At 37.1% G+C, this 12,013-nt stretch overlaps 1 protein-coding gene across 9 annotated transcripts in view; it reads right to left on the bottom strand.

Moving 5' to 3' along the window:
* The window catches only part of large2 (LARGE xylosyl- and glucuronyltransferase 2), a 237,931-nt gene that overhangs the window by 182,675 nt on the left and 43,243 nt on the right, over positions 1–12,013 (bottom strand). For all 9 annotated transcript variants that reach the window (XM_015338532.2, XM_069181876.1, XM_069181875.1 and 6 more), the window contains one exon: positions 10,354–10,468. The gene's annotated coding sequence lies outside the window, so the exon portion shown is untranslated. The remainder of the gene's footprint in view (positions 1–10,353; positions 10,469–12,013) is intronic.

Raw genomic sequence — 12,013 nt, 5'->3', positions numbered from 1 at the left:
CGTTCAACACACTGCTGAAAATCATCTTAACAGCCAGATCATATTCTGTGCTCTTAATGATTGGGACAACGGATGAATGCTTGCAACTTTTATTTACTAATGCCTTACACCATATGTCATGGCTGACAAGCTTTTAACAATAGCTAAATCTTGAAGCCACACGTGTTCTGGAGCACAAGAAGTTTTTCAAGAGGAAGTAGAATTTTGTCCAAAACGTTCATGCTATGAAGGGCTAATTTTGGACATTTTGAAGTGATTCAGTCTCAGACCTTGTTTAGCTAAAACAGAACTTCTTGTAGTGGTGTGTTTCTAGAGAAAAATGTGGGTTTGTGTTAGAGACCATTTTGTGGCAGATCTATAAGTTTACCAAAGCATTCATTAGGAACACCTTTTCCTGATAGCTACAGTAGATGCATCCTATACTGTCTTATACCATGCATGGTAGTGAGGTGATGAAAAAACACTTGCTACTTATTCCTTTATCAATATTCTGTATAATGCAATCATCGCTTAGTAACAATTACTGGACATACTAGGAAGATTCTCCATAGCTTAAAAGAAAATTAATTGTGCTTCATCACAATCCTCTAATCACCTGCAGCTAAGATATTTCCAGAAATCACACTGGGATTCTACATGACCTTGTTATTCAACAATGCAAACACATTAAACAACAGCGTCAATCTAAATTATATATCCATGATAAACAAGCTACAAGACATATCAACCGGAAAGACATTAGCTTTATTAAAAGGCAAACCATACTTAAATTATCTACAAAACACAATTGTAAAACTCAGTGTTTTGACTTTATCTGACACATTTACATCAGAACTAAAAAGAAACTTTCAAAGCCATAATTATCTGCTATAAAATCTTAATGTGCTAACCATTTTTTGCACAGAATTTCAAAAATGTTTAATTACCTTAACACTTAGGAGGCATTTTGTTTAAAGTTAAATGGACAACAACTACATTATCTGATGTCAAGAACTCATACATGAATTCAGTCTTATATTAAAAAAAAACCTGTTTACTATGCCTGAGTATTATCTGCACTAACAACAGTGACATACTGTACATGAGCTACATTAGCATGAGATTCATTTGCTTGTTTAATTTTGCTGCTTAATGTAGCAACATATTGTTAATGCAATTGTTGCTAATTTGTTGCTTAATTTTCTTGCGCTTGCTTTCATACCCATGTTAAGTAAGTGAAGCATTTCTGCTTGCTCATAACCTTAAATACCATGCAACCAGCAACATGATTCATGTGATATTAATCATATTAAAAGCCCTTTCATAATGCTTTAGCAAGAATGACAACTTGTAAGCCTGAAGAACTGCTTTACTTATGTTTAACATCTTATACATATACATAGTTATCGGCAAATAATGTTTTAACTGACTGGGTAGCATCTGGGGGAGTGCAGGAGTCATACATAATGTCCCAGTAGCATTTCCTTTAACCGTAGATTATTGGGATTTCAGCCCTTGCCAATGTGCTTCCTGTGTCTATTTGGTAGAAGAATTGTGAAGAACGGTTTGAAAGTCCTTTACAAAAGAGACAAAACACTGTTTACACAAAGCATAGCAGGAGTATGGAACAATCTTTTTTTTTCAGAAAATGGTTGGATGACATTGGAACACTCCTAGCAATGAAATGAGCTCGATAGCCTGAATGACCTCCTCTCTTAACAAACCTTGTGCTCAATTCAAAATACACACACACGCTTCTGAAGAAAGTATCAGGGAATAATTTCAAGGCGCAAAGCAGCCTACACACTAGAAAATATGGTCCATATGGTATGGAGCGTATTTTCCCCCATATTTGATAGCATATGGGAGTTGAGAGAATAAAAATAAAAAGCGAGTCAATGATTGTTTCAGTTTTTCTCTACATATGGCACATACTTTGGTTTTTTTTTTAATAAATACTTGTTTCAACAGATATTGGAAGCTTCAGATATAGTGTACTTCCAGAACATACACTAGATATGCACTTAATAAAAAGGATATATAATACTAATATTTGTATTTTAAAATCATTTTAGCATGTACTATAAAGATTCAACCTGAAAAAAATAATGATGCATCAGATCTGCAGCTTGAAAGCGTCGTCTCTTGGGTAAAAGAAACGATATCAGCCTAAAAGTGAGATGTTGCTTCAAAATGTCAGTGTCACAGAATTCCTTCAAAGAATGACATACCCTGGCACACTGGAAATGAGCACAAGATGCTGTACGAGATGAAAAATGAATCCGAGAATGTCAATCACATATCCCCGAGACACAGTGTGATGAATGAGAATCAGTGCAAGAAAGTATTTATGGGGTGGGCTTGTTGTAAAAGTAATATATATTTTCATTACAAAGTCAAAGGAAATATAGTGAAACATGGTGGAATGACTTTGCACAACTTCAGGCACTTCAAACCTTAGGTGATGGGAATTTCCAAAGGGACCTCACTCTTCTGCTCTGTTCCTGCCTTGCTCAGTATACCACACACACTCCATGCTGGAATCCTCATTTTATGCTCTCAGAGATAACTTAGACTTTTCTAGTTATGAAATCTTTGGAAGTAAAACTCTGAACCTTTGTCTTTTTTATATATGAATTAAGACAAAGTAAATTCACTGTAGACCTACATGGGTATTTTTCCTTCTATTGTGTAGCTGAGAATTACTTAAGAAATATGAACAAAATGAATATTATGATGATATCTTGTATATCCTCTCTTTAAAAAAGAACCAGCGGTCAGTCTATGCTTTGGAACCGTGACTTTCTGAAATGTGTACAGGCAATCTGAACATGAAGACCAGTTTAGGCTTTTGTGCTAATGCAAAAGGTAACCAGACATACAGTATATTTCATGGTTTGTACAGCAGATAATTTTTCCAGAGGATTTGTCCTATTATATTCCTTTACTTTGGGGCTGGGAAACAATTGCTGATGGAGTCATGTTCCAGCAATATTGTAGTATTTCTAGAAGACTCCCAGTGGGTCACGGGAAAACGTGAGAGTCAAGGCAGAGGAATTACCTCCTCTCAATGACCGTTTGCAGTTATATGTAAACTAGGAAGGATCACCTTTAAAAGAGCATAGCAATAAATCTAAATGAACTGTTTCCCATTTGTCAAACAACTTCCTCATGGAAACTATACAAGGAATCACTTTCTGCAAGAAATACCAAATCCCTCCCCAAAACAAAACATACTGTGAATCCAGAAGTGCATTCAGAATGAGAATGGGCGGCACTTCTTCACCCAAAGGTGTCTAGATCGAGCATGCCTTTGAAGATGAAGATGGCTTCTTGCAAGAAATAACTGGATACCATCCTCAGCTCAGTTACTACAATCAATAAAACCACTTTCTTCTAAATACAAAATATGTAAAGAAAGTTTCTGCTGTCAGCAGTAATGAGCACTACAGCAGCACTGGTGTGAGTGTTGCTAAGTTTTTGGAGAGAAGTTATTCCACTAAGCATAACTCCCTGACTTTTTGAAAATAAACCAAACTTACCCCCTGTAAAATACTGCAGGTCCTTCTGTGAGATCCAGCTGTTCAGGCTGCTTGCCAGTTCTGCAGCTCTGTGGATCCAGAAGCAGCAGCCGGGAGTGTCACAAGCACCAATGGAGTAGGTTATATTGGCAACTGTTCTCCAGAGATAGCAGTGTACTGCACGTTGTGCACATGGAAAATATCAGAACTGAGATGCCACTCATTCTTTATAGCATGAGGCAAGAACATTCTTTTTCACGGCTGGGAAGAACCATTTGGACGTCTTTCAGTATCAAATAAGCAATGCAGAGTTTCTTCTTGCACATAAATGACGGATTGTTTGATTGCTACACCTCCATATTTGCCCATGATTATTTGTGACCGGAAAATGTATGCCGCTGAGACAAACATTTGAGGATTTTAGAGTTTTTACTTGTGAACTACAGTACAGTCAGATCAAAGAAAGTGGGGGAAAAAAAAGACATGCAGCTTTAAATTTAAATAACTTCTACAGTATGTGGTGCAGGCAGTAAAAGTAATCATTTTGAGCTCTGATTGGTCTTTTCTGTCCTCAAGTAGCCAGTTTAAAACTGGAATTCCTCAAGCAATGGGGCAAAAGTGGCAAGATGTCCATAGGCCTTAGAGGACTTAGCTGATGAGCATTTAAGTCTTTATCAGTGTTTGAGAATGAACAGTGAAACACAAATCATGCTGTTGAAGCTGATATACGGTACTGGCTTCTTTTAATAAAAGTCAGCACAGGAGTCATGAATCACTTACTGTAGCGGCTATCTACCAAATGGGCTAAATGGACAAAAAGGTTACAAACAAGAGAATGCAATTGTTTCCATTCTGTTGTTAAAAATGGTTTGAAACGGGTTCAGTACTTGCTGGCATTGGGGTCGGCGACTAGTTTTTCTCAGGCAGGTTCTCTCCCAGGTTTTTCAAATGTGTACTGCCCCACACCCACCACCCAGTCTTACTGATCCGGGTCCTTACAGCATTGCAATGGGTACAATTGTACCCCAGATTTCAATCGGTCTCCGGTAGCTCAAAGCACCTGACTCGCACATTAAACTAACCGCCACACTTAAGAGCCAGTCCTTTTGCTGCTTTAAGGTGTATTTTTACTGTGGGAAATATGAGCACTCTTGAGAGTCCTGTTTAGTGACGCCACCATCTCATTTTTAACAGTGTTACTTGTAAGAGGTGCTTCACTTTTCTAATCAAAGCTGCGCTGTGAACATTGTTTTGGAGGAAAACGCGCATAGACCTTATCCTTCCATGCTGGTAAGAAGGCTGCAGTGCTAAAGCAGTGTAGATTAAATCACCGGGGAATACAAAAAGAGACAGCAGGCAATTTCATTTCAATAATACAAAACCGAATCTTGCCGTCTCTGAAAAACTTTAAGATTAACCTTTCTGATTTTGAAGAATCGTAAAAAGTTTATCACACTGTAAGTACTGTATAAAGTTAACTAACAACATGTGGTCATGAAGAGCTCACCTGGTGACTGAACAAGTGCCTTCCCGACAGAAACATTCTTTGAAAAAGAGGAGATTGTTTCAAATCCAGGTTACTCCGTCTGGTCATACGCCAAAACACCCAAGCTTCCTGTTTTTGAAAGCCTAAATCTCTGAAGCCCTCTCACCTGCCTTCCCCACCCCCTGATACTTTTTTCTGAGTTTTCATTTTTGCAGAATATTTCACCGATATTCTGGAATGCTTTTTTACACATTTATTACGTTGACATAGATAAGCCAATCATACTACCCAAGAATGAATAGTTATCTACCACATCTGTACCTGATCTTACATGAAGCATATTTGAAACAAATAATAGACTCCATACAGCATTTTGAATATCAATAAGGTCAATGAATAAAGTAACATTTAAAAAAATATACCAAGCAGACACGGTAAGAAAAGTCACGCTTCAATAAAGTTAAAATTGTCAATTAGTTCTGTGTATTTTTTTCACCGGAAGCATGGCTGCACTGACCAAGCTCTCATGAATATAATCTTTTCAGGTGAACGAGAAATCCTTTGCATAGAAAGAAAGTATAAATCCAAGTAGACTAATTCATTTTTTCCCTCTTCTCTAAGACCCAGAGTTCATCAGGGGATTAGGTGCACGAGTGAAAAGAGCATTGTCCAGTACTAGACCCAGCCATTGTGACAAGAAAGATGGATGGGGAAAAAGAAAGACACACTCTTAACCAACAATGGTAACGCCTTCTCATTCACAGCGGCATTTATTTGCGGATTATAAGAGCATCAAGACAACCGCCTGAGACCAGATGAAGCAAAAAAAAAACACAGTAATTAAAATGTTATGCCGTGTCAGCAAAAACACGAAGATCCAAAAAAATTACAGGGTTTAAAAACCTCAGGTGCAATTAAAGAATATGGACTCGGGTGTTAGCAGAAACGATGATGGAGAGGCACATTAGAGGGGAAGTCTGATGTAATTTTTCCTATTTGTAGCTTAATGAAACGCATCCTACTGTGTCCCACAGGAACTACTAAAGGGATGTGGAAACATCATAAACCCATGAGGTACACAGCACACAGATGAAAAGAGAAAAGCTGACCTGTGCAATATACCCCAGGTGCTTTAGGACTCCAGGAAATTGGGTTTCTGAAAGGCAGTTTTCTTTTTTCCTGCAGCAAAACTGCACTGTTGCAAATATGCTGTGGGCTGTAATCATATTTTATACCCAGGAACAACACCTGCAATGGCTCTTACCTTAAAATACTACTATGGGAAAATATATGTATCAACTAAGGCACGACCAAGATGTTATTTTAAGTGCAAATTCGGGAACAACCGAATTTACAAAGACATAAAACCTCTTTCAAGATGCAAGTCCAGACTTTGTGCTAATTTGGAACAGTTCTTGGTTTCATTTAACAGTTTACAGACACATCATCACAGGTTCACACCGAGCATAATAAGGGTTGCCACGGCAATGCTGACGACAGTGTAGACACAATTACAGATATGTTTTAACTGTAGAAAAAATCAGAGAACTGTACAAAAATAATGCATTTAGTCATTTACCTTAAAACATATAGGTAACAATTTAGCGTGTGTGTCTTCCATTCTGGATATCGCTTGCCTTTAATCTGTTAAATCAAAAACAAACTTATCTTGCTGATATCAAAGGAAATTTTCTAAAACAATAATTTACTACTTTAAATATTAAATTCAAATTTCTTGGTTACACAAAATGGAAACTCACTTTTTGTCGTGCAAACTGAATGAAAAATGCTGATGGAAACGTATTGAATGCGTCTTACTGCTTATATATGTAGTTTTCAAAGCTGCAAGACTTCTTATCTGCCAACATGGGTATGATTCAGCTGGATACCTGAAAAATAAATACCTGTAAAATCCTCTTTACAACAAGCTGCTTATTTTCTACTTCGCAGACTGACTATTGGTACATGCACCTAATTCTAAAACGTCCAACCACTCTTACAATACAAAAATCACATGTGCAGGCACCAACTAAAAATGAAACATGAGCTAAAAAAAAATATCAGGAAAGGTCTTACTACAGTGCATATTGATGAACTAGGACAACTCATTGAAATAAAAATTAATTAAACTATCTGGTTTCCCAATCAAGGAGTGCACAAGCCGAAAATGGAGACTTCTATACTGTATGTTGGAGCAAGTTATCACTACCCATAATGTACAGTTAATCCTTGTGATCTGACTGCCAGCCAGGAAAAAGGCAGACTTATCTTATTTCTTTTTTGATATAATTTCCTCTTACACGAGAGACAAGGTTTTAGCTTAGTCTAAAATGAAAAGTTTTTTTTTTTAGCTGAATACAATCCAAACACATTTTATTAAAAAAAATAGGTAAATGTTTAGAATAAGAACATCAGGTGTATGTACTGAATCCGTATGTGACGCATTTTACAAACAGCAGGAAACTAATTTGAGTTCTTGGATATGAAACCAGCTATGCCTAAATCTCAAAGGAATACAATTCTGAACACAGTTTTGAAATTCATGTAGTGCCTCTGGTAAACAGTTCATAGCTCTTGGCTGCCTTGCAAGACGGATTTTCAAGCAAGCAAGCTTTATAAATTTCACATTGGAAACGCACAGAGAGGCAGAAAGGTTCCCAGAGTTTGGGATGTCTACATCTCGCCTAGTTATACTACTACAGGAAATAAGATGAGAGGCTGCTGCTTTCAGTTACCGTCTCCCAAAGTGCAGCTGATTAACTGAGGGGTCCCTCCACACAGCGTGGTAACAGCAACATCCCTAAAATGTGCAAGGAAGATGAAGTCTGGGTGGAGCCAGCTGAAGTACCCATCTTCCTTGCAGGTAAGAAGGAATTACCTGAAGGATTATTTGAGGAAGCTTTATATGGACATTCAAAAGGAGGCGCTTCATCAAATCCCTTAAAAGTTCATTAAAAAGTGTTCAGTTGAACAGCTGAGGACAGGGTCCTGCTTGGCTATGAAAATAATACAGTGCAATAATACAGATCAATGTGAACTGGCTCAAAGACAGAGTAAAGCCATGCAACCATGCATTAATCCATCTCATCCATATCAGAAGTGAAATTCATAAAAGTTACCACACCTGTTTTCAGCGCTTACAAGTTGAGATCGATATAGTATATAGTTTAGTCATTGCAATACATACACGCATTTAAATTGCATTCAAGAAGCATTTGCTGTGCCACTTTACCTACTTGTGTTCCTCTTGCTTCTCTTTTCTGGAGTTTAAAGGCACCAAGCCCTTGTACCCTACAATGCAAGTGTCTTACAGATGTTCTTGTTAAGATAGCTTAAGTAATCTAACAAGATACTGCAATCAAATGTTGTTGTTTTTTTTATTTAAATCTTTTCAAAGTGTGACACTCATGTCAAAATAGTAGTTACCCAGCAGTCAAAACATTCTGTCTGGATGTTCCTGGCTTTATACTTTATCATCAGGACATTTAGAGTTTTATTGATTGGAGGTTTTGCCAGTTAAGAACCAAATGGACTTAAGTGTAATAACACAGAGAGCACAGACCAGCTGGCCAGTTATTCAGAACATTAAAGCACCAAGACACGTTCATATGTTCAGAGTCCTGCTCCAAAACTAATGCAAATGTGTGTTTGTTTTCTTTCGTTCTTCATTTTCTTTTTTATGAGCTAACACAGAACTGAATACAAATGCACTTAATAGTCCAGATGTATCTTTAAGCTTCACAGGTCTGCTTCTGCATTAACAATTACAAAGACTGGACTAATTGCTGCACAAAATAAATGGGAAACATTAGCTTCACTGTTAGATCTTGAATTTAATGTCTTTATAATATGTCTTGTTGTTGGATATATTTATTCATTTTTCATGTACCATTATTCTGTAGAGGAGCGAGGTACTAGCTAGCTGGCAGAACACATAGCTCACACCAAGTTTTACATTGTGTTTGCTTGTTAATTAAGAGCTTTTGGCCATTAGGAGTACTAAAGCTGTTAGCATCTCTTTACATATTCCTTTGCTTCAATTCCTTATGCTGAGTTTAATGGTTCAGCTGAAACACATTAGACAAATGCGCTAAAGACCCAATAGGACAGTTGCCATAACACGGGATAAATTACAAAGCATTTGGCTAATTATATGCCAGCCAGCAATTTCCACTTTAACCTTTATCCTTCACTATAAAGCTTGAGCAAGGATTCATTTGCATGGTGATTTTACAAATCTGCCATGATATTGTCTTCCTTCCTTCTTGGCACGTTTTCACAATTTCGAATCCCCTCTCACCTTTGTTTACGGCAGATACGACTTTGTCACGTGATGCTATTTAGCAGAGGGCGACATTATGAACTTTTACACTTTTTACAAATTGGAAGCAAAGCTACAGTTCACCATGGTTATTGATAAATCGCTAATTAAGTGCTCACTGAGTCAAAATAAATCTTGCTGTATGTTTGTCCTGTTTTGTTGACTGAATTTATGATTTCCCCAAAGCACATCCCAATAATTACAAAGTTAATTGAACTGACTCCTTAATTAATGCGTAGAACAAGAGTTTAGCAGGGGTACAGGCACAAAGCTAATGTGTTGAGAAAAACAAATCTCTGAATGTTTCTCTATACCACTTTTGTTTCTGATACTCTGGATGCATAAAACAGTCTACTAGCAAAGGTATTACAGCACTTTAGCCCACTTTTGTAGCTGGTAGGATCACACACAAAAAAACACACAGTAAGGGGTGGCTTTCAAATATCCTCTTCCTGCAAATTTGCTGACATTTTCCTGTTAAAATGTGACACTAATTACAAGTAAAAGATGAGAAAAGAAGAGCCTGAGGATTAATCTTAAGCAGCCTTGATCTGTAACTTATTTCATTTAAGCTTAGATATTTTCCACCTGTGCACATACTTGCTACACAATCACTTTATCTGCTACTTGGTATTCAAATATATTGAAATACTACGGCTAAATGCAGACATACAAGAAACTACAAGAGCATGTTTTTTTTTAACATGATCTCTGTATACGTTTAAAGGCAGTTTACTTTTATGGCAAAAGACACTTTGACAGGTAAATAGCATGCTGAGACACATCAAGTAACACTAAGCAATTTGTCCACAACCACTAGGACAGAAACGGGGAAAAAAAGCATCCAGTCACCAAGTGAGTTCAGATGAGGCACAAATGAGCAAACCATCTTGTGAAACACAAAACAATTCCTTTATGACGTCTACATTTTGATTGTCTCTCTGAATCAGTTTGGCTCAGTCACAACTGATCTAAAATGCTTATTAAATATGTCAGTCGAAATGAAAAATGAAGGGTGTATTTTTATAGAAAAGGAGAACACCTACCCCAAACAAACAACACCACAAAGTCTGAGAGCTCAGGGTACAATCGCCATTCCGATGAAGAGTTCAACCTCGCTCTCCCCAGGAGCTGCTTGGGAAAGGAGGGGAAGCTTCTTCGCTGCAAAAGAGAGTTATATTCGGGTTAAAATAAATGCATTAACATATTAACTTGTTCCCTGGAAGGAAAGACGTAAAGATAAATGCTGATGGAAGTAAAATTGTTCCTGGGATGGGATTCATAAACAACCCTCCAGATGAAATGCTTTCTTTAAACTTCAAACACAGCATCTTTTTTTTTTCTTTAGCACATACTGATGCTATCATATTCAATGGTTTGGGGGATATTTACGAGTGTTTCTCACTGCAAATATGTGGAATTCAAGGAAAGGGGATTTTGCAGAACACTGGACGGGAACATTGTGTGTGTTTACAGCCAGACGCAGTGAAAATACAGGTCAATTCATGCATTACTAAAAATATACTCACTCCATTTACAGATTTGATAAAAGATAAAAAGTCACAACTGATAATTAGCTCTGACAGACCTCTGCAGTTTAATGGGCCTTGTTGTATAATGAGACAAGCAAGTGTTGAGGTTTAAACCTAAGAGGCTTCCATTTGTATTGTGTCTTTTTTTAACGCATTGCATTTCACTACAAGTGCATTTACAGTATCCAGCAACATGAACATTGGGCATACCCTATCTAGTTTCGAAACTATTTATCACTAGTCAAGAGTCACTTGCCTCCAGATAATTTATTAGTTCTTATTACAGAACATATTAAAAAAAGATATATGTAATAACAGCATTGGGTCAACTCACCATATCATGAAAAAACGCTCATGCTCAGCTTATTCTGCATGGCAATGCAATGATGTGCCTACAGTACGTGTCATTTCTTGTGGCTCATTTAAGGGTATTGTTCCGATAGCTAATGGACAGTATTTTTCTTTTTCAGACAGAAACTGTAGTTATATTGAGCCTTGTGCAGTCCAGTTCATCTTTTTCCAATATTGGCCATGCGATCAACCATGAAATCTCTATGAAATATTTTTTGAAATAGTTTTGGTGTTACTTTACCTTAAAACGCTGTGAGCTAGTACCAGGAATTCCTAAATATCTGAAATCACACTTCAATTCAAAACAATTGAACAGATATCACAGAATAATAAGTAATTTGCAAGAGATGGTTTCTTGTGAAAATATACGTTTTTGCTCAAACAAGTGATCTTAAGTCTACTGTTGCATCCCATTACAGAACTAAAAATAAAAGCAAAGCTGCAAAAGTAGCAGAAGAAATCATTGTGCTTTGTCGAATGTTGTGGCAATACTAATGCCCTGTTTGCTGGAGTTTTTAAGGCTATACCAAACAAAATGCAACACACAGCAGCTAGAATCTTAAAACACTAGTATTGTGCTCATTTTATTCCTATTCAAGCATCTCTGCACTTGCTTCCATTTTGAGTCCAAAATTCACTTTAAAAGCCTACTTATTTTCTTTACTTGATTAAGGCTTTGGATAGCTTGTCCCCCTCCCTTACGTTATACACTTAGCCAACAATTTCCCCAGTAAGAATCTTCAAAGCTTTGATGCAGGTCTTCTGTCCTTTCTGTTTACCTTTCTGCACCCAAACAATGGAAGATACTTCCAGATTCTAGTGG

Source organism: Lepisosteus oculatus, chromosome 21 (genome assembly GCF_040954835.1).
Source record: "Lepisosteus oculatus isolate fLepOcu1 chromosome 21, fLepOcu1.hap2, whole genome shotgun sequence".
Lineage (NCBI taxonomy): Eukaryota > Metazoa > Chordata > Actinopteri > Semionotiformes > Lepisosteidae > Lepisosteus > Lepisosteus oculatus.
This window is presented reverse-complemented; position numbering and strand designations above follow the sequence as displayed.